Source organism: Copidosoma floridanum, unplaced genomic scaffold, assembly GCF_036245765.1.
Source record: "Copidosoma floridanum isolate Cflo_tuat_1 unplaced genomic scaffold, Cflo_Japanese_pri ptg000024l, whole genome shotgun sequence".
Lineage (NCBI taxonomy): Eukaryota > Metazoa > Arthropoda > Insecta > Hymenoptera > Encyrtidae > Copidosoma > Copidosoma floridanum.
The window spans coordinates 4,171,234-4,198,430 of record NW_028321901.1 but is presented as its reverse complement, the minus strand read 5'-3'; the positions used below and the strand labels follow the sequence as shown (position 1 = coordinate 4,198,430).

Here is a 27,197-nt window from a genome sequence, read left to right as displayed (position 1 = left end):
GGGTTGGAAATGGGTGTGGCAATACACCCCCACTCATAGGTGGTGAGTGAGTGGCCCCGGCGACTTGGCCTAAGAGCTGTCGCGTTAACCCAGTAAAAAAAAAAAAAAAAGTACTTTAGTATTTTACCAAGTATATGATATGTCCATAATCGCTGCATGATCCTTTCAACGTGGATACGTACTCGAGCAATCTTATAAGTGGCTTCGGTTTCTTCTTTAGTAAATTACTTTTTGTTTTTTAAAAGAGATGGCTTCACGACAACAGCATTTTTTTCTTCTCTGTCAATAACTTTTTTTATTTCCGGAAAGCCTTTGTCAGCTAAAACAACGTCTTCATCTTCAAGTAAGTCTATTAAACCTGACTCAACGGTTATTTGTGAATCGCTTTTTCAACCACCAGCCACCATAGATTTGAAACAAGTTAAGTCTGAGGAAGTGATTCCTAACAGTAGTTAAGCTGTTAATCCCTTTTTGTAATGGAAGTAGCAATAAACTTTACTATCTTTACTTTTCGACATTTTTTGTAAATTCAGTGGAGTCTATAGTAATACGAGTATTAGAATAAAGTGTTTCAAAGCACAAAGGCATGGTAGCCTGCACTGCATCTTTACTAGGCCAAAAAATAAAATTAGCGGTTCCGCGTGCTAAGTGATTAATTTGTAAAAGATTCATTAAACTGTGGTTCTGTGAGTCCAAAATAAAATACACAAGGTTGAGAAAGACATCCCTGTTTTTAATTCCATTAGGAGTATTAAAAGTCTATTATCTGAAGCAGTTTCGAAATTATCTTTCTTATATGCACCCAGTTTGCTTAACAAAAGATCGAAACTGTTTATAGTTATACCATCCAAGTCTAGTCACTCTTCATCACTTGTAATATCATTCATTCCAGAAAGATAGCCATTTGTGAAAGTTGTTTCCACACACTTATCAACTTACTGTAACCCAAAGCTCTTACTGGCCTTTCTCTTCATTACTTATATGTTAATTAGTTATACAGGCTATTATCACACTATGACTTAGGCTGCTTGCTGGCAATACTATTAAGTACTAGAATGCTAATTATTAAAATAAGCCCATATCACCAGGTAATCCATGGCGTTAAATATCCATTCTATAAAACGATAAGATGTTGATTAATAACACTAGTGCCTATTACCCGGTGACCCAGAGCGCTTCCTGGCCACTATTAATATGAAAATGTTAATTTTTTATACAAGTGCCTGTAACTGGGTGACTTTGTGAGCATACTAGCTACACTCATGAATAATTAAATATTAATTAATATTACAACTGACTCTGACAAAGTGATCTACGATGTTTACTGGCTTTACTTATGAACAATACAATATTAGTTTGTATCACATGCACGAATGACAAGGTGACCTGGGGCGTATACAGTCGACCCTATTTATTACTATAATGTTAATCAATAACAGAAGCACCCATTATCAAGTGACTCAGGGCGCTGACTAGCCATTTGATTAAATAATAATACAAGTACCCATCACCAAGCGATTTGGGGTTTTACTGGTCACTCTTAAAAAACAATATAGTTTATGGCCCTAAGGACTTGATAATCTTATTTTCCAGTAGAGAAAAAATTGGTCATTCCCTGACAGAAGTTCCTAAAAAATTTGGGTCTAACAGTTTTGTCTAAATCAACCGTTGGCTTTGTTTACTTATTTAATGATTTATGAAAAAATGCTAATTTTTTCTAGTTTTCGGCTTATACCTACGCTTCTATTGCTGTTAGAGAAATTTTTCGACCACCAATCTCAATGTCATTAAATTTCCTATAAAATAAACCTTTTTGCAAATCTATTATTTATTGTAAATAATACGTTAATTGCTAGATAGTGCGAAAAAAATTTTTCTATCGAAAAACTTTTGATCGACAGAAAAAATAAAGTATCATGTTGATTTGAACATAACCTTAAAAAAGTAGAGATATTAAGTTGCACAACAAATAAATATTTGTAAAATTGTACAATAATTAGTAGTTCTTTGTTCTTTAATTTTTTAAGGTTATGTTCAAATACAAACTGTAAAGTCGGTTTATCGACGTTTTGCATCAGTAAAAACATTGTATTTAATGTTAGTAATATTAACAAATAAAAAATTATTGATTTTTATGAATTTTGACGTTTTGCCACGAAAAATCAAATTTTGCAACGTAAACAATTGCAAATATCTCATTTAGTTATGCATTTTTTTTCAACAAACGTTATTGCGTTTGTCATAAAAAATACAAATTTTAAAGAAAAAAAAATGCTATAGCTTACTCTGAAGCCAAGATGCAAGAAATTTGTGTTTTTTGACATAACGGAGTAGAAATTAAATTTTTTATTGGGAAAAAATTCGTGTATCATCTTCATGTATTTTCGTATCACACTGCTGAAGTACTTTATCAATTTCATTAAAAGGGAAGCTAAAAAAAAGCCATGAATGTCGTATTGTAACAACTGGGGCAGCTCAGCGCTTCCATTTGCACCCCTCACTTGCAACTAGGTGACGCATAGGTCAATACACAGGCTACGGCTGGCGTTTGAATTTCAATCATTTATTGTACATAAGTGTACAGTTTCAAACATAAACGACATATTTTATTAATTAATAAAATATGAGTAACTGACACAAGCGCCTATGGCGAAATAATTTGACTGCTGTTCGGCCACCGCATTAACTATTTAAAAAAAACTGATTGTAAAGAAGTTTTGTTAAGAAAAATAATTGAAGAACATAAATGGAACGTAGGAACCGATATTGTACTATGATACTAAGTTCTGTAAGTTGAAGCGATTGTTTATTTAGGAATAATATCATTCATGAGCAACTACGGCTAGTAGCTCCTTCTCGTACCGCGTGTCGTGAGCACTACACATTTTTAGCGGCCTCTGTAAGTAAATAAGTATAGTTTGACTTGAAACATAACATATTATCATTCTTTCTACTCCCTGCACCACGCTTCATTGCATAGATTTCTCTGGCTGTGAAAGTGAATGTTCAGTCCATTGCCTGCAGACAAAATAATACGATTCAATCTTATGTTTTCCAGTAGAAAAAAAAATTAGTCATTCCCCTTCAGAATTATCCCAGTAATACTGGGAAAATAGTTTTATTCGAATAAAAAGTTGGGCTCATTTATTTATGTAAGAATTTATGAACAGTTACCAAATTTTGTATTAAGATTCTTGCTTTTATTTGTTGTAAAGCCATTTTCCCAACCGTCGATGTTTTCGTTGTCAAGTTTCCTACAAAAAAAGACTCTTTTTAAAATTCATTATTATTTGTTCATAACATGATGATAGCAACAAACTGCGAAAAAAGATATGTTTGTGGTGTCTGTAATTTAATCTTACAATTAATTATCAAGTACGAAAAGCCTTTGGTAGTCAGTACTTGTGTTAATACATAACATCTTATTAAACAATAGAGCAAATAAAAAAGCGCCCCCGATTATTTGATGATTGGCGCGTGTGTTAATAATTAAAATTTTATTATTCAATAGAGTGTCCAGATTGTGTTATTAATAAGTAAAGTAGCAAGTAAGTTCCCTGAAGCACTAGGTGATAAGTGTTATTGATAAACATAGCTGCTTGTGTTAATAATTAACATTGTATTGTTTATTAGAGTCGACACTAAGCATCCCGTGCCACCTAATAATAGTGTTTCTAAAAAAACATTCTATTAATCAATAGAGTAGCCACTAAGCGCCCCAGGTCATAAGGTGATCAGTGCTTGTGTTAATAACTAATGAAGTAGCAACCCCATCAGTAAGCTTAAGAGGGCTTAATGTTGGGCCTACATTGGTTACCTAGTGTGCAACCAGGGCAAATACATAGAGGTAAATGGCGAAGTGTAATGGGGGATCATGTAGGGCCAACATTGGCATCCCAGTTAACGTGTAGAAGACAGGATTAGAAAAATAAAGAGAGAATTGAAAACGACTTTTAATAATTTATGCAGGCGACAGATATAAGTCTAATTTGTGATCACATTCATGAGCATTATTTATTTGCAAACCACTCTCATTATCAAAGGCTCCTATTTCATTGATTATTCCATACTTCAAAATTCTTTGCCTACGACTTTTTTTTAAACTTAACAATGAACGCTCTACTTTGTCACCCATAATTATTATTAAAATAATTTAAATTAAGTAATACTTTGTATTTAATAATTTATATTAGTAATTACTGCTCTACTTTTTTAACATACACAGCTGCTCCCAAGTATACATACCTCTCCGCTCTCGAATCTCTCGAAGATGCGTACAAGGAAAAGCTAGGTAGACAATAATTTTCTTGGCCCCAGTTAGTGCCCACACAGAGCCCCATTACAATCCTAGCTTCGTACCTCCTAGCAACTCACATAGGCCCCAGTTAACTAGCTTGAAAGCCCTTGCTAACTTTCCGATCAGGAAAGAAGTGCCCTAAAGGATTCAGTAATAGGTGCTTCTGTTATTCATAAACATTTTATTATTCAACAAAGTGACCACTAAGTGCTACGGATCATTGGGTGATAGGCGCTTGTTTTATTAATTAACACTCTTGTATTTAAGAGAGTAGGCGCATCTTATCACCTGGTAATAGGCGCTTGTGATGATAATTAACATTCTATGCTTTATTAGAGTAAACACTAAGCACCTTGGGTCACCTGGTTATAGGCGCTTGTGTTAATAACAAATATTCTATTAATCAATAGAGTAGCCAGTAATTGTCCTGGGTCATCGGATGACAGACACTTGTGTTTTTATATAACATTATGCCTGTGGCCGATCGAGGTCCATGGATCCACTCTTTTTTATTCGTTGCATTTTTATACTCTGAATCCGATAAGCAAGGATGGATCACTTGAATCATTGCCGTTCAATTGTTATTAACAAATTTCAGTAACAAAGAAAAAAATCTGGTTTTCTGCTTTAAAAAAAATTGTGTAACATTCTGTGGCTCATTTTTAACCAAAAATCAATTAAAATGCATATACCTTTACCCCATAGATTTTGAGTAAAAAATTCCTCAAGACCAGAAACATGCATTTTTTAAGATTTTCGACCACATGTTACTCAGCTGCTATTGCATTTTTTTTAACTCACCTAGACTCAAATTTTACCTCAAAGCATGTACTTTTAAATAAAAAAAGATTTATAAACGTTAGTTGCTTAACAACTGCGGTATCGCTGATCTACGAATGGTCATTTTCATAGCCTACTGTATATGTGTATACAATCTGATGAGCGTGCGGTGGCTCGGTCGGCTGGTTTGTGGGACGGCACGCGGGAGACTGCGGGTTCGTTTCCCGGCCAATGCGACTCTCCCGAGCAAGTACCTCTGTGAATTTTCACATGTACTTTTTCACCACGCAACGCTCCTCGTGAAGGAATGGGCGACCTCCTCGCAGCAAAAATTGCCTACAACACACATCCTTCGCTCTCGAGGTGGTCTATGTGACATTATCAACGTACCAACGAAGTATAACTGTATCAATGCCTACCACATAGATCCTTCGTTCTCGAGGTGGTCTATGTGACATCATCAATGCCCCGGATGATATGGTGGAGGGAGCTTGTGTTATTAACGTTCTCGTATTGAATATAATTGTTAGTAAAAGCCCCGGGTTAATGAGTGATACGTGCTTGTGTTATTAACTAAAAGTTTCAAATTCTCACCCGTCGATGGTACGTTCCTTCGAAGCACTGGTAACAGATGGCTTGGCGTGACTAACGTGTACATGCACGTGAGTCCGCACGGATCCTTTTATTGGCATACGTAGCGGGATCGAATTACCTAATGTTAGTAACTTTTCGTAACATTCAGACTATTTCGAAAAAAAATATGTTGTAGAAAATCAAACAATATCAATCGATTGCAATAAAATTGAACAAAAAATATTGTTCGCTATATCCGACGTCTCAGGTTCTCCCTTTCTTCCGCGGCCGCACTCCTTCTAACTAAAAGTTCATTTTTATCAATCGCCTGTCTTGAGTAGTTATTGATAACTTATCTTTAAGTAACCAGTTTATCTTTTTCTCTGTCGTATTTAAAATTAACGTTTTCATTCATTATCATGAACTCGCTGATTTCTCTTTTGGAATTCTGTCACGATAATTACCAAAATGCATTTCATCAACACTCTCATCGTCCGTTCTTTTATCAGTCAGAAGTTCAGTCTTTTGCAATTTAGTCATTTTAAACAGTGCTGTCTTTGAATATCTGGGCGAGAAATCAAGCGCGTCCAAAAATCTTGGGACTTGCGAATTTTCAGTCCTTTTTGCAGACAGGGATACAACGCCGCCAGAGTTTCTAATTGTTCGTAATATTTTGTCAAACTCTGAGGGCTCAAAGTTACCCTTTGAGATAGCTGCGATCGATTCTTTCTTATTCGCAAATATAATTAATCCGTCTTCTAATCTCACAGATAAATCTCTTACGAGATCTTCTCCGCAAATATCCGCACCAAGTTGAGAAAGTCGCATATACGTGTCGATCACATCCTCATCTAAAATAAAGCCGTCATTACGTAAGTATACCTGTTTAGTTCCAAGAAGGGATACAAATGGAAACGTACAAGCGTGCGTAAACAACGAGACTCAGTTGTTCACGCACACAGCACACGTGACCACTTTGCGCGCGAACAGCAGGCAGGTTGGGCCGCCCCTTCCCCGCGCACACGGAAACCGTAGAACACATACAGTCAGGCACATCGGGATATAACTAAAGGAGGAAAAGATGGTGCATAAGCTGCTCGTACATGCACACACATATGTGAACACAACACATGCGCGCGCACTATGGGACTACAAAGAGGAAAGAAACGATCCGACCGCCATGATTGCGCCGCGGTGACGGCGTTCTGGCACACAGGTGTGGCTAGGCGTCCTCGGTCCCAACCCGGCGCCTCGGCCGCCCGTGACAGCAACCACGGGACAGCGCCGCTAATCCGTCCGTGCGCTCGCTCACCTCCTTTCCCGGGGCTAGGCCCACTCAAAAGGCAACGAATTTCAAGCACGAAAAATGACTGCCCCTTATCACAATTACAACACAGGACTCACTATTACCTTGGCATGCTGCAGCCTTCATAGGCCTGCCTCTTTCCTCCTGTCCTTTTATCCTCGTCTCCTCTTCGAGCGGTGACACAGCTCGTGCCTCTTCCACGCCTTCCACCGCACCTTCTAACCCAGGTGGGGCCACCTCGCTGTTTGGCCGACGTCTCGCCGTCATTCGCTGGCACCTCTAACTCGACCCCGACCCCGATCTCGGGAGGCACGCCGCTTTCTTCACTCTCACTCATTTTAGTAGTGGCTAGATGGAAAAGAAAAACGCGTCAATCCCGGCGCAAGTCCCTTATCACAAAGAAAGCCCTGCGCAGTGGAAGTGTGCTGGGCCCATAACCTGTTGACTTTTAAGTCCACTGCGCGAGGCTCTCAGGATTCGGAAAAAGCCAGGATGGAGAGCAAGAAGGAAAAAGAACTAAACACTTTGTAGAGAAATCAGAATTATTATTTCGATGAAACTGTCGTTATACCGTCTTTACAAGCTGTTGTTATTACAAGTAGGTCTTACTGGCTAGAGGCTAGCGATCAACTGAACTGGCCTGATGCGCAGCATCGGGGCTCGCGTATGCATAGTACATATATACGTGTACAGATGGCGCTATATATAAACTCTTATTCTAACAGGAACTTATTCCAAATTTCAAAATAAGAAATCAATATTTGTTCTAACGACAAAGAATTTTCAAAATTATTATTAAAAATTGAGGAAAAGGAACTTAATACTCTTACTATTCTTATTTGAACAATAAAATTCTTAAACATTAACTGGACAAATTACAACTTACTATAGTATAGATAACGCAACTTATAAAGGAGTTGATAAATCAGACGATAATATTTATTTGAATTTTTCAGTGGAAATATTGAACAATATTCTTGAAAGATTACCACCATATGAACTTAATCTAAAAATCGGTATAATAGTAATGTTACTAAGAAATTTGAGTATTTTAGATGGACTCTATAATGGAATACGTTTACGAATCACAAAATTATCATAGTATAGTGTGAAAGGAAAAATAGTTACTGCAGAAAAACTTGAAAATAGAGTCTTCATTCCAAGAATAACTTTAGATTCAGAGAACTCCTCAACATTACCGTTTATTTTGTATCGTAAAAAATTTCCAATCGTTGTGGCATTCGCTATGACAGTAAACAATTCCCATGGTCAAAGTTTTGATAATGTAGGTTTGAATGAAGGAAAACCCTTATTTTATCATGGTCAATTATATGTGGCTTTATCAAGGTGCAAAGATAAAAATAATTTATTCATTCGAGTAGAAAGGCAAGAAAATACAGAAATAAAAAATATTGTTTGTAAAAAGATTTTTACATAATTTATTGACTTTACTTGATTTTTACAGATGAATCGGCAATATTTATGGCAATAAGTTGAAAGTCACTTATAAATGTTTCATTGTTTAACAAGTATACATGATGTATGAAAAATGGTGTGTGGGTCCACACAAATAACTACATAATGTAAGGAAATATACAGGGTGTTCTAATTTTGAGCCCGGAAAACTATACCACGAGATAAAGCTCATCAAAAGCTCTCGAAAAGCTTTTAACAAAATTTGGATTCAATGGATAATTGATGAGATATTGTTGATTTAATAATCGATCAATTCCTCCAATCACAGAGCACTTAGCCTCAGGAGGCGGGGCCTAAGCATTGTGGAGGGGCGACTACGCATAGCTAAACTCTTTTACAGAGAAGGTGGTAATAGGTATGCCAGGAGACAAGGTTACCGACAACAGAGATTTGATCACTTACCGTACCAGCGTACAATTCAAATAGCAAGGCCGAAGTATTCGTCCACTACGCTTATTCAGTGCATATTTTTTTCTCAGTAAATTTTACAGAAAAACAATTCAATTCAAATTTTTTTGAACATGCATCGCCTGATAAAAAAACCTAAATGTGAGAGGGTCTCATGCGTTGAGCTCGAATACTCAGTAAAACTCTTGATCTTTTAACGTTGAACTACTTGAAGATGAAATTTTAATTTCTTGTATACTGTAGAAGAAACTCATTTCTCGCATTTACTTGGGCAAATTTTTTTATTTCATCATACTTTTTAGTCTGATGTATAAAAATAAAAAAAATAAAAAAAAATAAATGAATTACGATTAAGCAAGAAATGTGCGTTTATCGGGCACACCTCTCTAACGTGTAAGATTTTATTAAAAAAGGATCAGCATTTAGTCCATACAAAGCTCTATCGTCTGAAAAATTACAAGTCAATTTAGAAACGCAAGAAAATCTCACGCGTTAAGCGTGATAGCTCAGCGCGAATAATTATGCTTGTTTTTCCATCTGCGTGTCGATGGGTCTTGAACCTCTTGGTCACTGGAGTACCTCATGACGAATAAACAAAAAAAGCTTGAAAATACCGTGCATCGAGCTTGTTTATTTATTGCAAAGCTCTTACGTTAATCGCATTATTATCTAAGATGACAACATAATAATTCTTAATCTCTCCAACGTCCTCAGCATTAAAAGTTAAAGTAGGTGGTAAGGTTCAGCATGGTAAGTGTGTTAGATAAGCAGAAGCCCCAATTTTTATTTTTGTTTATTTTTTTTTTTTTATCTATGAAAATAAAAATTGGGGCTTCTGCTTATCAAATAAAAATTGGGGCTTCTGCTTATCTAACACGCTTACCATGCTGAACCTTACCGCCTACTTTAACTTTTAATGCTGAGGACGTTGGAGAGATTAAGAATAATTACGTTGGAATCTTGGATGATAATGCGATTAACGTAAGAGCTTTGCGACGAATAAACAAGCTCGATGCACGGTTTTTAAGGTTTTTTTTCATTAATTAGTCATGTGGTACTCTAGTGACCAAGAGGTTAAAGACCTATCGACACACAGATTGACAAACAACCATAATCATTCGCGCTGAGCAATCGCGCTTAACGCGTGAGATTTTCTTGCGTTTCTAAGTTTACTTGTAATTTTTCAGACGATAGAGCTTTGTATGGATTAAATGCTGATTCTTTTTTAGTAAAATTTTACACGTTAGAGAGGTGTGCCCCATAAACGCATATTTCTTGCTTAATCGTAATTTCATTTATTTTTTTTTATTTTTTTTATTTTCATACATCAGACTAAAAAGTTTGATGAAATAAAAAAATTTGACCAAGTAAATGCGTGAAATGAGCTTCTTCTATAGTATAAAAAAAAATTAAAATTTCATCTCCAAGTAGTTCAACGTGAAAAAATCAAGAGTTTTACTGAGTATTCGAGCTTAACGCATGAGACCCTCTCACATTTTGGTTTTTTTTATCAGGCGATGCATGTTCAAAAAAGTTTGAATTGAATTGTTTCTCTGTGAAATTTACTGAGAAAAAATATGCTCTGAATAAGCGTAGTGGACGTGCGTAATCATTTCTCAAAAATCATATCTCCGGTTAAAATACTTCGGCCTTGCTATTTGAATCTTGCGGTGGTATGTTAACTGATCAAAACTCTGCGGTCGGTAACCTTGTCTCCTGGCATACCTATTACCACCATCTCCGTAAAAGAGTTTAGCTATGCGTAGTCGCCCCTCCACAATGCTTAGGCCCCGCCTTCTGAGCCTAAGTGCTCTGTGATTGGAGGAATTGATCGATTATTAAATCAACAATATCTCGTTAATTATCCATTAAATCCAAATTTTGTAAAAAACTTTCCGAGCGCTTTTGATGAGCTTTATCTTGTGGTATAGTTTTCGAGGCTCAAAATCAGAACACCCTGTATACATATGTATATATATATATATATATATATATATATATATATATATATACACTTGAAACCTATTTCCATCTGCGAGTATACAGTGGAACAAGCGAAAAGAGAGTGTGTGTAAGTGTGAGAGAGCAGAGTAAAGAGTACGCGTGCGAGGAGCGGGATAAAGATAGAGGTTTGTCCGTGCTGGCATTGGAGGGGGTAAGTCCAAGCCAAGATACTATAGTTGCGAGATCGGTGCATGATAGTGAAGGATTGCAAACGCGTTTTCTTCTCTTGTAAGTATACAAAACATCGTAAAGTGACCAAAGAAGCAAAGTGAAGGAAGCCGCAGAGAATTGAGAGGACAAGGTAAAACAAAATCTTAAGGGAACAGTAAGAGTACCAGGAAATAAAATCGATCTGGACAACTCTAGTAAGGACAGCAAGTTGGAAAATCATCGCCCGAACGTGTTTGCCTACATTTACCCAGCCCGCCATCTTCCTGCATGAGTTATCTTCTTGCAGTTTAATATCCAGGTTAGTGTCCTTAAGATTCGAAGTTCAGAGCAGGATATTGTAGAATAGTGTGTGTGTGTGTGTGTGTGTGTGTGTGTGTGTGTGTGTGTGTGTGTGTGTGTGTGTGTGTGTGTGTGTGTGTGTGTGTGTGTGTGTGTGTGTGTGTGACCGAGAGATAGAAAGAGAGAGAGAAAGAGAGCTACATGACGCATGGCGCAGTCAAGTTTGTAGAAAAAAATAGTAGTAGCGGGAGCATTTTGTCACCTTATGGCTATTCTGGGTTATAGCTACTATGGCTATCTGACAGGTGTCACGTATATACACACTAAACGTATCCTACCGACTTGACTGACTAAGTGGACGAGGTTTTCTCGCCTCGCTATTTCGATAACCCGTTAGTTCTGAATCAAAACTTAATCTCTTTTTGAATTTTGGGTGCCAACATACACTTCATTAATTAAAAATATCATCATCGACTCCTCAGTTCATGTTTGGTCAGCATGCGGTGCTACGAACAACTACAGGATGCGGATATAATAGTATAGTATCGGCCAAAGAGAGTATCTGAATGTACCTGTGTTCTGTAGCACAGTGTAATAGAAGCCCACCTGAAAATAATGAATCGGAATTCCTTATGTAATTATGTGTGGAATACTTTAAAAAAAGCTTTATGGCATTCCATATGATTTTACTTTCGGAATAACATGCAGGGTTTTAGCTTGGAAAAGACGTGGGTAATACCATCAGGCATTTCATACGGTATTACATAAGGCATTACATATGGCATTACATGTGGTGCAAATTTTAATTTTTTATATGAAAATTTTTTTTTTTAACATTTGCTTTAATTAAAAAAAAAGTAATGGAAAGCTACAATTCGCGAAAAAGAAGTCTAAAAGATCAATGTTCATTGTTACTTTATTTGTTTAAAGAGTAGATGCAGTACATATTTAGAAGTGCTGGACAATGGTTATCTTTGAAAGAATCTTTACAAATGATCAAGTATTGATGTGTAATAAGACAATTATGTTTCCATGAAATTCGAACGTACTAGGCTCTTGCTACTTCAATGGACTAGTTTACAAGAAAATATGATAGGATTACCTATTATTAATTTATTTTTTGCAATAGTGTGCGGAAAATAGGTGTTTTCACTACTGAAATTAGTGTGGAAAATCGATTTTCACACATAGTGTGCGGAAAAGGAGTGCGGTAAAGATGTGTGGCAAAGGTTTTTCCGCACAGTATGCGGAAAAGGTGTGCGACAAAAATCTTTTCCACACACTGTGTGGAAAATATTTTCCGCACTTCTTTTCTGCACACTATGTGGGAAAATCGATTTTCCACACTAATATCAGTGCGGAAAACACCTAATTTCCGCATACTATTGCGAGAAAAAAATTGTACGCAACTCGTGCGGGACGATTTCCCGCACGAGTTGTGATAGACTCTGCGAGTGCGTCTTTACCGCACTTTTTACGTAAATAACTTTTTAGGTATCAATAACAACTTCTTCACACAACTTATTGCGTAGTTCCTTGATTTTGTGGCCAATACTAGTGTTCATATAGCTTAGCACTTTATTACGAGCAGCAGAAGTTTTGTATCTATCTTTTAAATACACTTTAAATAGACCTACAAATTTAGGAAGCTTAAATGATATTTTTTTAATGCCTAAATAACCACCTCATTTAATTTACAACTTATTTCTTAAACTCTTATATTAAGACGGTGATAAGCATTAGCGTGGACTACGACCCTCGATTCTTATTTCCACCTTTTTTTTGCTCAGACATCGATTTATTAAAGTTCTATCATTCCAATAAAGAAATAAAGATTTCCGTAAAAATGTACCATGTTGCCTGAGTTTTATAAAATCATAAAAATCAGAATTTATTTCCTTTCCAACTCTAACGTACACCTACAATAATAAAAAGTTTGTTAAACTCTATTTATTACCGTACTTAACTTTTCAAATTATTCAAATATCGTCATACATAGTTACTGTATTCAATGCCAATTTCCTTTCCGATCGGATCCATCTCTACAATTTCTTTGTCTGGTATATTTTTAAAAACTTCAGAATCATTTGAGTCTGATTCTGTGTCAACGTGAACTTTAAGACGATAGGTACGGAAGCCTTAAATCACTCTTCTTTGTCTTCTAAGTACATTATGTGCTCGTGATTGATTACCTAAAAAAAAAAATTTATCACATAACATAACATTAGAAAATATATTGAAAAATCTCTGTAGCAGAGACAGAAGCAAGAATAGTACAAAGAGTATAAAGTATATACCAGGGAGTTTTTACCCTAATAACTATATCACTGACCTAAGTTAGTTTATTAGTTAGTTAGTTGATAAAATAAGACTACAGTTAAGCTAAAAAAAAAGTCACTATCTGATTCGTTGCTATCGTTGAGAATTGCAAGAGAGAATCTATATCTCATAATAGTAAAACGCCAATCGGACTGGTGGTGGTACTTAATATATATATATATATATATATATATATATATGTCTTAAGTGCATTTAAAAATAAGTTGCAGTATAATAGTCATTAGTAAAACGTTACATCCATAACTTGACACTTCATACACTGTTAGGAGTACATGATTGTACTCCTACAAAACTGTACAACCTATTCAGTGAATTGTTCACACACCCACATTTTCAGTGAAGAATAAATTAAAGATAATGTACTTGTATGATATATCTACACTGCATTTTATAATACTTCAGAAGAACAAAACCTGTTTGAGATTGTTGTCCAGAAGGCCCTGACGTTCCTTGTCTGGGAGGTTTTTCAGATCCCCCTGGACTCCCTACGGGTACATTTACATCTCGCTCTCGGGGATCTAACGCTGCAGAACTCTGACGTATAATATTATTAGGACGCTCCTCCTCCCGATCATCTTTATTGAGTTCGATTTCTTCCTCAGGTTGTCGGACAGGCAGATCAAGTGCAGATAGGCGTCTATTACCAATTGATTCTTCACGGGTTGAAAGAGTGTAGCCAACTGTTTGTTGGACATGCTTGGACTGTTCTACGTCGATATCTGCATTGAAAAATTATTGTTTTACAAGCATGTAGATTTGTATTGTCACTGTAACAAAAACATAAAATTGTACCATCTTCGTACGGCGAAAAATTACCATTGTCCTCTGCACCTATATAAATATATTTAATGTTAGAAAGATACTGAAGTCAACCTTATTTTATTTTGAATGTTGAACGTTAGTATTATTCATAGTTACTTGCATGATAAATTTCTTTTTTAGTTTGCAAGTAGACCTACCACTGTTGAAGGGAGAGGGAACTTCTGGATTGCTACTCTGACTAGCTGCATCTTCACCTTTTTTCTTTTCGAAAGGAACATCTGCAATTCCTTTTTCTTCCGTTTAGCTTGTACAGCTTTCTTGAGACCTGCTACATTTTTCTGTTGTTGAAGTTTGATGGAAAAAAAAAAAAAAATGATAGTAATGTATAGTTTGTACAAGCAAAGATAATATAACTTTTAAATTGCTATTTATCAAACCTTAACATTTGGAGCATAATCTAATTTTCGTGCGACTGGGCTTTTTCTTTTTGTAAACTTGTAACGTACTTTATTATTCCTCAAAATTTCTTCACTTTCTGTAAGAAACAAATTCAAAAATTACTCTCACTATTCTTTTCTCTCTACTATGTAAAAGAAAAATTAAGATGGCTTTTTTTACGAAGATTATGTCGCGAATAATTTGTCGAGCATACTTTGATGCAATGCATAACGAAAGTACTTTGTCTGTCCTTCTAACTTGAATATTATTAGGCTTACAGTTAAAAGAAAAATCAATTAGTGTAGATGAATGTTTGCAGATGTATATATTATACATATTTTTTAAATTGCCTTCAAAGTGCATTTTTTTTAGTCTTATGCTCCATTCATTTTTACCATGCGTTGATTTTTAAAACATTTTATACAGAGACCTGTTATCATTAACTACAAAGTTTTAACTTCTTAAAATATCATAATATAGGTAGTACACGTACATGCAAAAATATTATTGAAATTATATCACATGATAATATATAAGCTTAGTACAAATTTTCACGTTCGATTCTTTTTCGTATTTCTCTGTGAGTCTTATAAGCTTTTGCAATGTAGGAAGTATCACGTAAATTTAATATGTAAGCATAAAAATAAATTTCTTTCGTTTATCGCAACAGTATTTAATGCCGAACCAAAAAACTAAAATTGCTTAAAATTTCATTAAGCTATTGTAAATATTTTAATAAATGTTTGTGCATACACATTCATAACCGCATTTAAAAGTCTAGTTTTGTACTTACCATCTACAGCTAGAACCTTGCCTGGAGACCAATGAAAGTCGTTGTTCTCTTTGTCACTGTACTTTTTTATATTATATTAAATATCTGCTTTTCGAAATTTTCATTAAAATTTTTAATGTCAGTTGTTGGTACTATATTAATGCGAGGGCCCGCACTTCCTTCTTTGTCAGAAAAAATCGGATAGCAGCGAACATGCTGGTCAAATCTCTATTACTAAATTGCACAAGGCGAATAAATAAGTTATCACAAAAATCTTTCCAATTTAACTTCTGACTACATATTTCAATCTTGTGTTTATGTACTAACGTACCCACGATCCCACGTTACAAAAGATATTTGTTTTAATGTACTATTCACGTGCTGTCACCATAGAGATATTATACATAGAGGAAGCAAACTAGCTACGATCGGGGGCTTTAGTGGATTTACCTATAGGGTGTTTGCACGCAAATGCAAGAGCGAGGAATAAGGAAATAACGGAAATAAAAACAAGGAATAAGGGTGCATGGTATAGTTCCACGGCACTCAATAAAACGTGCAGTACCGACCGCCCAAGACTAGCCAATGGTTGGAGCACGTCATCTACACCTTCTTGCTCCGTGCCCGAGGCTCAGGGCTCAGATCATAACAGTATAGTCATACCCTTAGAGAATATAAGGTCATACCGCTCATATATCGTGACACTACTTTTACAGGAAGTGTATATTCAGACCCCTCCGTTTGGCGTACGTGTAGAAAATTCTTCTAGATTACACGAAAACAAGCGATGTCCGTTATCTTCCTTACAGATAATTTATCTGGCACGTTGAGGTCTGTTTCCGTTTCTGTCCGTACCAAACGGAACAGTAGGGCAATTCTCGTAGGTGTCCGTACTAGCCCGTGGCTGTCAGTCACAGTTCGTAAGGGAATGAAAAGACCCGATAGCCACGATTAGCCCGTGGCTGTCCGTCAGCCCGTGGCTGTCCGTCACAGTTCGTGAGGGGATGAAAAGACCCGATAGCCACCATTAGCCCGTGGCTGTCCGTCACAGTTCGTGAGGGGATGAAAAGACCCGATAGCCACCATTAGCCCGTGGCTGTCTGTTAACCCGTGGCTGTCCGTCACAGTTCGTGAGGGGATGAAAAGACCCGATAGCCACCATTAGCCCGTGGCTGTCCGTCACAGTTCGTGAGGGGATGAAAAGACCCGATAGCCACGATAGCCCATGGCTGTCCGTCACAGTTCGTGAGGGGATGAAAAGACCCGATAGCCACGATTAGCCCGTGGCTGTCCGTCAGCCCGTGGCTGTCCGTCACAGTTCGTGAGGGGATGAAAAGACCCGATAGCCACCATTAGCCCGTGGCTGTCCGTCACAGTTCGTGAGGGGATGAAAAGACCCGATAGCCACGATTAGCCCGTGGCTGTCCGTCACAGTTCGTGAGGGGATGAAAAGACCCGATAGCCACGATTAGCCCGTGGCTGTCCGTCACAGTTCGTGAGGGGATGAAAAGACCCGATAGCCACCATTAGCCCGTGGCTGTCCGTCACAGTTCGTGAAGGGATGAAAAGACCCGATAGCCACGATTAGCCCGTGGCTGTCCGTCAGCCCGTGGCTGTCCGTCATAGTTCGTGAGGGGATGAAAAGACCCGATAGCCACCATTAGCCCGTGGCTGTCCGTCAGCCCGTGGCTGTCCGTCACAGTTCGTGAGGGGATGAAAAGACCCGATAGCCACCATTAGCCCGTGGCTGTCCGTCACAGTTCGTGAGGGGATGAAAAGACCCGATAGCCACGATTAGCCCGTAGCTGTCCTTCAGCCCGTGGCTGTCCGTCACTGTTTGTGACGGGATGAAAAGACCCGATAGCCACGATTACCCCGTGGCTGTCCGTCACAGTTCGTGAGGGGATGAAAAGACCCGATAGCCACTATTAGCCCGTGGCTGTCCGTCACAGTTCGTGAGGGAATGAATAATCCGGGAGGAAATACTACACTCAGTTGTTAATAATATTGTCATAAGAGAAAATAAGAAATAGTGAAAGGTTTATGACATGTAAATAATATATTTATACTTTACTACAATTTTTTGAGATATAAATGTGATGCGCAAAGATTGATTGCAGTTAATAATAATATAAGAAAGTATGTTATCACTCTATCTATCAGTACTGCATTTGAGAGATTGAGAGTACTTATATACTACCAAGGATAGTCACTGGCAACTTTATGTCAGTATTATTTTACCTTTCTGCATTTTCACTTGCACAGGAAGTGCCAATACAAAGTGGATGCTTTGTTCTCTTTAGGTATTACTCTAGAGTATGATGTGAAGCAATAGTATTTAAACTCATCTACATCGTTCATTCAGTACTTACTTTATTTGTTTGCAATAACTAAGTATTGACTGTTGAATTAAATCGAGTAATACATAATTAGACCTTGTTTATTTTGATGGTGAGTTTTTTATTTTCATAAAAGAACTTAAGAAACTAAATTTTTTTGTAGATTACATTACTAGACTCGAATGTTTTTAGTGACTGCAAGTAATGTAAAATCTTTAAAAAAAAATAAAATCATGTCAAAAAATCGAATTCCATGACTATAATAGACACAGCTGAAAAGACTCTGACACTGTAAAGGGAGTTACGAACCAAAAAATGAGGAGTATACTATCTTCAGTAAGAATAGAATGTAAAAAATCCGCAAATAGGCGAGTATAAATTATGGCTGGATTTCAAAGACTGTGGCCATATAATCTTTGTAATATTAAGTTCTTTATTTTAGAAAAAATTTTACATCTACTGAAAGTTTTTAAAACTTGTTTTGAAGGAATATTTGTTTTTTAAGTAGTGATAATGTTATTTATACGTCAGTTACTGCTGTAAATACTTCCTCAATTTTACAATAAATGGAAATATAGAAATGTTTGTTGTATGTTAAAAAAGAAATTATTTTAAATTCTGGTAACAACATGAAAGAAAAATTAAAGTTATAATTAAATGTAACAACTTTTTAGACGTAATAAGAATACTTTCACTGTGTACACTGCTTAAATGGACAAAAAAAAACATCTTCTGGTACGTCTGACAAGCCTACACACGATAAGTCGAAATAACAGAGGCAAGCTTCACATAAAATGAATACAGCTCCTTCTGTACCATCGTTATTTTTTTTACAAATGGAACAAACCCAGGTTGTATTTTTTTTCACAATTTGGTTTTGCAATTTAGCAAAAGCATCAACTGTCATATATTTTCTGAGTAGTTTCAGATCATCTGCACTTATATTACACAAGGACTCGACAATTTCAGAATGTATGTCTTGTGCTTGTATGCGATACTCCTTACTCATGGTATTTTTGATGGCTACGTCAGGCAGGTTCAACCATTTAAACATGTTGTCTAGTTTTTGCTCATTCGTTTTTTTGAAAAATGATGTTTTCTGCTCAACATGAACGGACACGAGGGAATAAATGGATTTATTAGAACATTCTAAATTTTCTGGCTCACTTTTATATTCTTCAATGGTAAAAACTTTTGTGTTCTTTTTTTTTGAATTAACAGGGTGCTTTACCCTGTAATACGAAAATGTAGGGTAAACATGACCGTACAACATATTAAATTTGTTAATATAGCTAGTCTTAAAAAACACAAAGGCATGCATGAATCCACTAAAATTAACTGACCTGGATGTTTTTTCCAAATCGTTTTTTTTATTTGCAACAATTGAATTGTTCATTTTAGTTTTGAAGGTGGCTTTTTTTACTCGTTTTCCTCGTCCTTCATTTTTGCTAAAAACATAAGAAAATGGGTTTTATACCATAAGTGAGATAAAATACACGATTTTAATAAAAAAGCACTTACACAGAGACAACGTTGAACTTTTTTCAGTAGTAACACTAAGGTTTTGTACAGCTGATGGTTGGGAAGCTGGGTTTTCACTCGCTGGTGGCAATGATTGTTCACCATGATTTAATCTAGAAGGAGAATATTTTTTTTAATCAATCTACATAAAAATGAAAGCACAACTCTGTCTTTGATAATGAAAAATAAAAACTATTAAAAAATAACTATAAAATTATCATGAATCCTATTTTCTTGAACATATTAGGGCCATCTTACTGTTTAAAACCAGTATTTAACTCATCAAGTATTTTTTTCACAGAACTAAATGTGATAGACTTCATTTTTAAAACACTGAGGGAGTAACTAAATTAATTGAAGATTTCATACTCGTTACGTTAGCTTGTGCTAGGATGTTACACATACCCACATACACAGAGTTTTACACTAGTAGCTATTTTCAGTACCAGAGCAGAGAGAAGTCAAACTTCCACGATCAGCCATATGTTCATGTTAGTGCGAATGATGAGAGATAGTAAATTGTATTTTTTCCGGGTCCTCCCTTTCTTGCGCTGACATAGGCATGAGGATAGTCGTGAAAGTTCATGAATATATAAACAGCCTAATACAGCTCTTCTCTGATAACTTGACGAGAAAACAACATAATTGCTCCTTCCGAAAATTTAAATTGCCTTATCATAAAAATTGAACTATTTTAATATTATTGAGAAAAAATATCTGAATAAAAACTACCATAATAAGACGTGAAAACCAACTTACATCATTATATTATTCGTTGAAGCGTTGAAATTATTCACAATATTGTCTTCACAACTGTAATTAAAAAATAATATCGTAAATTAGAACATTAGTGAAGGAAAATTTAAATTTACTGTAATTTATAAATATAGAGACTCATAATTTGTGATATTTGCCCACCTTATGTCAGCTGATGAAAGGCTTGATATAATTTCTTTTGAGATTTTTTTTTCAGTATTGTTTTTTTCACTATTCACATCAGTCTTGACACCAATAGGCAAATTAGTTTTTTCAACTTCTAATCTGTAAGTAGATAATAAATGTATAAACGTACATATAATAAGAAAATATTCTACCTGCATAAATGAGACATGTTTTCACGGATTGTGGAATGCATTAAAAAAATCAGTTTATAAATCAACTTACGTCTGTAATCCATCATCTTTAAGGCGCAAACAGTGTTTTTTTTTTTTTTTTTGAGGATCATTATCAGAACTAGTGGTCTCATACTTGGGAAAACACTTTTTATTGAGTATTCTGTAAAATAAAAAATAAAAAATAAAAAATAAAAAATAAAAAATAAAAAATAAAAAAAAATTTTGCAGTCAAATTTTTTTTCATTCGTTTTTATTTTTGAACTGGTCCAGGATCTTATACTTAGGGTAACCCAAAGTAGACTTATAAGGGTACCGTAAGATATGAAAACATGTATTATACATGAAAAAAATCGGTAACAAGAATTAATCATAAGGCTTTGGAACAATTTTCAGACGAAATATACTCTGGAAAGTTTTTCGAACGAGCGTATCAATAAAATATTACTAAGTATGGACTTTTATTACCCTGTAGATGTATTATATGACTCTTCATCGTAACCATAAGGAGTGTCGTTATTATCTTCCAGGTCACTAGCATTTGAAAGTGATGGCCTGTGAATGAAGTTCATTGAAATTATACGTTTTTTACTACAACATTACAATTAAAAAAGCCAGTCGTAACGAAACAATCTTAACTTACTCATCAACAAGAACTTCAATGCAAGGAATCAGTTCATCAGTTTCTGTCGTAGTGGAAGATTTAATTTTTGATTTTATTAGTGATTTAATTGTTTGCACGCTTACTTTAAACTCAGATTCGTCTTCTTTTAGCAATATCTGTGCCAAGTTTTGAGTTAAATCATTAACTACTTGCAATCTGTCATCTTGTTTTTCTCGAACCTATATGAACAATGTATAGGTATATTTTATAAAATAGCTTTGTCAAGTTAAAATTATTTGTGTACTTGAGATTAACTCCCATGGGGGATATATAATTAATATAAAAAACACTCATATTTACGTATTTTCATACTTTTATAGGGTGGTTGTGCATCTTGTTGAACGCAGTTAGCTGTAGTGTTTGATAGCTATCTCTTGGCATTAATTTGATGATTGAAGGGCAATCTGTTGTTTTTCTAAGAAAGCCAAAGAAAAGAAAATAAACTAGAAATGTAATAATTCAAAGGAGATAAGCAGCATCATTGATGGAATAATTATCTAGTGCAGTGAAATTGATTACCCTGTTATTTCATCATGGTTTTTTCCCTTGCATTGAACGAAAAACTCACTGTAAACTATGCTGGGATTAAGTGTCTTATTTCGAGCTCTTCGGTCATTGGCAACGTATTTCGTTGAACGGTATTTGTATTCAAGATTGTACATTTTCAAAAAACTATCGTACAACACTCGGAAGCTTTCAAAAGATTGGAATGTACTATTCACATTGAGTAAATCAAACTTGGTTTCATATAAACTCATATTGTGTGTAACGTTTTTTTTCACACTAGACTCTTCCATTTTCACAATAGGGTATTTAGTCACGTAAATGAATTCACCTAAAAAGTATCTATCAATAAAGTTGAAGTCAGTTTTTTTATACTTATCAGTAAGACACATGAAGTAGTATGAAAGATTCTTTTTGCTGATTTACTTTGTAAGTACTTATAATAAAAATCTGTTGAAGTCACAACACCCGAGTCAGAAGCCGAAGAGTACTACACAACCCACAGAATCCAGTTTTTCTCTCTTACGCGTGCACCGTGACTGTAACCAACTCGCAGTATTAAACCAAAAAAAACTCTAGAAGTCTAGAACTAGGAGTTTCTTCACTGTTGTTGTTGTTTCTCGTTAGATAGCGTTAGATACTGAAGGACTTAACACTTATACACTATACACTCTAGCACATGTAAATAATACAAGGCCAATAAACTAAATTAAATGTAAACCTTACACAATACTCATTATGCAACAAGGTATACTTAATTAATAAATAAATTTAATACACTACACAGCTACACATACAATATGAAAATATTGAAAATCCGCATTTTGCAGTAGCACTAGCTCTGTACGGCTGCGGCCTCAGCCACCTCAGTTAAAAATTTATAGCTATAATTATACCTTTAAATTATAGCTATAATTATAGCTATAAATTATAGGTATATTTATAGCTATATAGCGTGCGGTGGCTCAGTCGGCTAGGTCGTGGATTGGCACGCGGGAGACCGTGGTTCGATTCCAGGCCAGTGCGACTTTCGGGCAAGTACCTCTGTGATTTTTCACATGTGCTTTTTCACCACGCAATGCTCCTCGAGGAGGGTTTAGGCGACCTCCTCGCAGCATAATTGCCTAATTTCCCCCTACCCCCCTCCCATTAATGGGAGGCCTCCCATCCCTCTTCCCTTCCTTCTCCCAAGTGCTAAGTGCCCTCAGTAGAGCCCTTTATAGGAGCCGGACGTAGAGCACTATAATATAAAAAAAAAAAATTTATAGCTATAAATTTTTGACTGAGACGGTTACCGGGTTACGTAGTATTATGACGCATTTCTGAAATTAAGCTACGGCTACGGGCTACGGCTACGGAATTAACGGGATTACTTATTTATATACTTACAGTATAATATATCAGTTTGTCGGCAAATGCAGCGGGTTGCGGCGATAACAGTAACCTGTGTATAACCTTGGCGACAAAATATCTTCGACATATATAGTTTCGACACTTTACACTTTTTTTTAAATATATACGAATTTTTATCAATCTGTTGACTTAAATTATATAATGCAATGCAGTGCTCAGTAAAAGCAGTTAAAATTATTTATTTTCAACCACGCTCACTAGGAAAACGCAATGTTAAATTATTAAATTAATAAAAACGAAAACTGGAATAATTGAATAAACTGGATTTATAGAAAAATAAGGTCCACCCGGCTGGTCTGGGCTAGTGATACAAACGACAAACCTTACATGCTAAACATAATTTAAAAAAAATTTTTTTGTTACAATATAAATTTGTTCTTCATAGCTTAAGGTGATTTGTAGATAGTTCTATAATCAGAGAAAAAAAGCTAAAAAGACTTTTAGAAACTTAAATTTCAATGTGATGTTATGATACTGCAGATATAGTAGTCAAAACTAAAAGAAAATAAGTTTGTCGACTACTCCAAGGTCACTTCTAAAACGTACTAAAAGTTGATTACTTCGTCGTTATCATAAGATATGTATTTCGACACCAATATTAAGGAGCTTGAATTTTTTAAAATTGACTATGGATACCAGGTTAGTATGAGATCACTGTAAACAGCTATAAGAAACCTCTTAACTCATTTCAATACGGTCAGTTTCCAGAGTTAAAATTAAGTATACTACATATATTTTTCCAGTTCTATAAGTGGCATTCTATGATCGAAATTTGTACATAAAATGACTGCCGTTTCTGAAATGAAACTTGAAGTAGGGAAAAGTTTCACATCTTATGAGCAATTTCGAAAAACTTTGGATGAAATTGAACGTGAAACTTCACAAAAATTTGTTATACGTAAATCAAAACCAGCTAGTTCCAATAATCTAGTAAACAAAGTGGTAAAAAAAGAGATAAAATATCTTAGTATTGAATTAACTTGTAAACATGGTGTTAGAAAAGATCCATCAAAGGCTACAATAAGAAAAAAGCTGTAAGTTTTATTTTATAGTATTCAATAGTAAAAAAATTACTACAAAATTTTATTTTGCTTTTTTAACATAGATCTATGAAAGTTAACTGCCCGGTTTCTATAAGATTGACAGCGTCTCGAAATGGAAAACTTCTATTTATTACTCGCTTATGTTTGACACACAACAACCACTTGGATACAAAGGTAAATCATCATACCCTAATTTGATCAATATGAGCATTTCATTTTTAAGAATAAGAATGAACTTATCATGACCTGGACTTTTTTATTGCACAGTTGGACCCCCCTCCAGAATGTAGACGGTTAAATTTTGAAGAACTACAGTATGGCATGGATTCAATAAAAATGAAGTGTAAAAATCATTTACTAATACAATCTCTAAAAAATAAATTTAGCAAAAGTGTCACTTCTAGGGATTTGAAAAATATTGCCGCAAATATGAAAAATGGTAAAAATAAGGATGAAGTAAAATCTACAATTGCGTACTTGGAACAAAAAGGTATTGACCTTATAATTACTAAAATTATTTCAAGCCCTAATACAATCCACAATGAGTATCTAAAAGTAGCAGCCATTAAAAGAGTATCTCATGTATCATACAAAAATATTCAAAAAAATTCGTGCTCTACCTATAGTCTGTGGTTATTATTTTCTGAATATTTTTACTCACATTCTGATATTTTTTGCATCTTCTGAGAGGATATATGTAGCAACTCCTTGCCCATAAGGCCGTGATGCAACCAATGCGCCTGTAGCACTGCATTGTTCAGAGTTCAGACTCTATTCCAATACACTTCTATGCCAACACACCAATTCGGCCTTACCAAGTCATCTCTCCAGCATTTGCAATTATGTACAGGCTTTGATGTATTTATATAAATTCTGTAAACTAAAGACAAATCAAATTTAACGATACCCAAAAAAAAACTGATAAAAAGTACTTACATAAAAAAAACCATGCACTGAAAAATTTCCTTACTCACAAAAAAAATAATTGTACTCACTAGGAATGAAAACTGCAAATCACCCTTATCACAGTGTTGTATCTATATATATATAAGTAGAATACCAACTAGTAAGCTTACATTTAAAAATTATTATTTTTGTTTTTTTTATGAATACTTTAACAGCTTAGAATAGGGACAAAGTAAACTAATTATTCATTACAATTTTATTTACTACTGCACAATTTTTTAGGGGCCAATATTGAAATTTTGGAGGATAACAAAGAATTTTCCGGTATATTCATAACAACCAATGATATGTTGGTGTCACTCAAAGCTTGGGGAGAAACCGTATATTTTGATGGTACTTATAAACTATCACGGAATAATCTAGTGTTGATTTTATTCTTGGTCGAAGATGGCAATTTTCTAACGGAATTGGTTGGTGTAGCTATAGTGCGTCGAGAAGACCAAGCCACATATGACTGGATTTTCAAATGCTTTCAAGCTCACCATGGAAAGTCAAATTGTGAAAAAATACTATACTTCATGAGCGATAAAAATGCCACTCAACGCAACGCTGTAGGAAAATTTTTTCCACAAACAACAAAACTCTTGTGTTTATTCCACACTTTAGAGACATTCAGACGAGAAGTTAATAAAATGTGTCTAAGCAAAGATGAAAAAGAATATAGTTTACATATCTTACAAAAAATAGCTTACGCTGAAGACGATGTACAATATGATAAACTTTTAGCTATTATTAGATCGGAACTTCCTGAATGTGTTCAGAATTATTTTCTTTCGAACTGGGATCCCATTAAGTATGAGTGGTCTATATATAATAAGCATCCTAATACTTTCTTAAATAGAACCAATAACAGATGCGAAAGTTTAAATCAAAAACTTAAAAACCTCGTTGGACTTCTGTTAAGCTTACTCGAGCTCATACAGAATTTTTTTGATTGGAAAGAATTCCATGATGATCAGGTAAAACTTCAAATCATTAATAATTTTGGGCATACCTTACCAACAGACTCTTTTTCTATGGTTGAAAAAGAGTATTATCATTTTCTAATGAACAAACCATTTGAGATAGTGCAAAAAGAATTTCATTACAAAAACTTTTTAAGTCTTAATAAAACTAATGATGGATTTTGTATACCAGAATCTCATCGAATTACTACAGCTACAACATGTAATTGTCAAATTAGTAATGCATACAACTTACCATGTAGACATTTGTTTGCAGTACGCCAAATTTTGAAGCTTCCGTTGTTTCATGAATCTTTAGTGAATGAGAGATGGACCAAAAATTATTGTAGAAAAAACCACAGAATATTTAATCAGAATGAGAGTATTTCATCGGGCACATGTTGCTTCCCATGCATGTGGGAACAAATTTTTACAAAAATCATGTATTTTGCTGCAAATAATTGAGAAATGGTCGTCCAATTTGTTTATTGATATTGTAATTGAAAATAATGACAATATAAGTGACGTAGATGAAGTGATTTTGAAGCTACAAGATTTAAACTTTGTACCATCTATAAGTTGTATTTAAAAACTCACAGTGCCACAAAAGCGCAACAGAATTAGAAAATTATTAAACAATTTAGTAGAGTCTTGCAGCATTCACACTGATTTTAATTATAAATTTTACATACTGAGTAAGCTATGTAGAGCCTGGAACAGCGACAAAAATGTTTCCATTTCAGTAATACAAAAATCCATGGCTATTGCATCTGAAAAACAGAACGTTATGTTTCTGCCACAAGCAACAAAAATTTCTGGAAAACCAAGGCACTCACTAAAAACAAATGTAACATTTCAAAAATAATATGTTCCGAAGCTGAAAATTTTTCATCGCACTAAGTAGATATACTGGAGCTGCAATATAAAGAATAGTAAATGATAAAACTAGTAGTAAATTTTTAACTAATTATGAACGTTAATGTAAGCTGACTAAGATATTTCTGTGCTGTAATATTATTAGGAATGGAGACTATGTTTGAAGATTGAACAAAACTGTTGTTTTTATTTTGTTGATAGAGCACAAA

At 35.0% G+C, this 27,197-nt stretch overlaps 1 protein-coding gene and 1 long non-coding RNA gene across 3 annotated transcripts in view; one reads left to right on the top strand and one right to left on the bottom strand.

The window, feature by feature from the left end:
- LOC106639399 (Golgi to ER traffic protein 4 homolog) overlaps positions 1 to 27,197 on the top strand; it is a 346,839-nt gene that overhangs the window by 25,330 nt on the left and 294,312 nt on the right. The gene's annotated exons all lie outside the window — the stretch shown is intronic.
- On the bottom strand, positions 21,365 to 21,815 carry LOC149373991 (uncharacterized). Its single transcript, XR_016293224.1, has 3 exons — positions 21,762 to 21,815; positions 21,555 to 21,657; positions 21,365 to 21,421 (listed from the first exon to the last, which is right to left on the bottom strand). It is a non-coding gene; the product is annotated as an uncharacterized LOC149373991 (long non-coding RNA).